At 40.9% G+C, this 2,268-nt stretch overlaps 1 non-coding gene across 1 annotated transcript; it reads right to left on the reverse strand.

Moving 5' to 3' along the window:
• Nucleotides 1-559: 559 nt before the first annotated feature.
• On the reverse strand, nt 560-667 carry LOC127747860 (small nucleolar RNA R71). The gene has a single exon (XR_008009807.1). It is a non-coding gene; the product is annotated as a small nucleolar RNA R71 (small nucleolar RNA).
• Nucleotides 668-2,268: the final 1,601 nt, after the last annotated feature.

Here is a 2,268-nt window from a genome sequence, read left to right on the forward strand (position 1 = left end):
CTTCTTTTTCTGTTCTCTTCTCTTTCATATGAGCAAGAACAAGGAAAAAGGCATTCTTGTTGAAGCTGATCCTGAACCTGAAAGGACTCTGAAGAGAAAACTGAGAGAAGCTAAACTACAACAATCCAGAGACAACCTTACAGAAATTTTCGGACAAGAAAAGGGTATGGCAGCCAAAAATAATAATGCAAGGAGGATGCTTAGTGATTATACTACACCTACTTCCAAGTTTGATGGAAGAAGCATCTCAATCCCTACCATTGGAGCAAACAATTTTGAGTTGAAACCTCAACTAGTTGCTCTAATGTAACAGAACTACAAGTTCCATGGACTTCCATCAGAAGATCCCTACCAATTTTTAACTGAGTTCTTGCAGATCTGTGATACTGTTAAGACTAATGGAGTAGATCCTGAAGTCTACAGGCTCATGCTTTTCCCTTTTGCTATAAGAGACAGAGCTAGAACATGGTTGGACTCATAGCCTAAAGATGGTCTGGACTCATGGGACAAGCTGGTCGTGGCCTTCTTGGCTAAGTTCTTTCCTCCTCAAAAGCGGAGCAAGCTTAGAGTGGATGTTCAAACCTTTAAACAAAAAGATGGTGAATCCCTCTATGAAGCTTGGGAAAGATACAAGCAGATGACCAAAAGGTGTCCTTCTAACATGCTTTCAGAGTGAACCATTTTGGATATATTCTATTATGGTCTATCTGAGTTTTCTAAGATGTCATTGGACCATTCTGTAGGCAGATACATTCACCTAAAGAAAACGCCTGCAGAAGCTCAAGAGCTTATTGACATGGTTGCAAATAACCAGTTCATGTACACTTCTGAGAGGAATTTCGTGAATAATGAGACGCTTCAGAGGAAAGGAGTTCTTGAAATTGATGCTCTGAATGCCATATTGGCTCAGAACAAAATGTTGACTCAGCAAGTCAATATGATTTCTCAAAGTTTGAATGGATGGCAAAATGCATCCAACAGTACTAAAGAGGCATCTTCTGAAGAAGAAGCTTATGATCCCGAGAACCCTGCAATGGCAGAGGTAAATTACATGGGTGAACCTTATGGAAACACCTATAATTCATCATGGAGAAATCATCCAAATTTCTCATGGAAGGATCAACAAAAGCCTCAACAAGGCTTTAATAATGGTGGAAGAAACATGCTTAGCAATAGCAAGACTTTTCCATCATCTTCTCAGCAACAGACAAAGAACTCTGAGCAGAGTACCTCTAACTTAGCAAACATAGTCTCTGATCTGTCTAAGGTCACTTTAAGTTTCATGAGTGAAACAAGGTCCTCCATAAGAAATTTGGAGGCACAAGTGGGCTAGCTGAGTAAGAAAGTCACTGAAACTCCTCCTAGTACTCTCCCAAGCAATACTGAAGAGAATCCAAAAAGAGAGTGCAAGGCCATTGATATTGTCAATATGGCCGAATGCACAAAGGAGGAGAAGGACTTGAATCCCAGCGAGGAAGACCTCCTGGGACGTCCTCTGAACAAAAAGGAGTTCTAAACTGAGAAACCTAAGGTATCTGAGGCTCACCTAGAGACCATAGAGATTCCATTGAACCTCCTTTTACCATTCATGAGCTCTGAGAACTATTCTTCCTCTGAAGAGGATGAAGATGTAACTGAATAGCAAATTGCTTAATATCTAGGAGCCATCATGAAGCTGAATGCCAAGTTGTTTGGTAATGAGACTTGGAAAGGTGAACTTTCCTTGCTCATTAGTGAACTAGATACATGGGTTCAGCAAACTCTACCTCAAAAGAAATAAAATCCTGGTAAATTCTTAATATCCTGTACCATAGGCACCATGACCTTTGAGAAGGCTCTATGTGACCTGGGGTCAGGTATAAATCTTATGCCACTCTCTGTAATGGAGAAGCTGGGGATCTTTGAGGTACAGGCCACCACATTTTCATTAGAGATGGCAGACAAGTCAATAAGACAAGCTTATGGATTGGTAGAGGACATGTTAGTGAAGGTTAAAGGCCTTTACATCCCTGCTGATTTCATAATCTTAGACACTGGGAAGGATGAGAATGAATCCATTATTCTTAGAAGACCCTTCCTAGCCACAGCAGGAGCTGTGATTAATGTTGACAGAGGAGAGTTAGTTCTTTAATTGAATGGGGACTACCTTGTGTTTAAAGCTCAAGGATCTTCCTCTGCAACCATGGAAAAGAGGCACAATAAGCTTTTCTCAATACAGAGTCAAACAAAGCCCCCACAGTCAAACTCTAAGTTTGGTGTTGGGAGGCC

The sequence above is a fragment of the Arachis duranensis genome, chromosome 5, assembly GCF_000817695.3.
Source record: "Arachis duranensis cultivar V14167 chromosome 5, aradu.V14167.gnm2.J7QH, whole genome shotgun sequence".
Lineage (NCBI taxonomy): Eukaryota > Viridiplantae > Streptophyta > Magnoliopsida > Fabales > Fabaceae > Arachis > Arachis duranensis.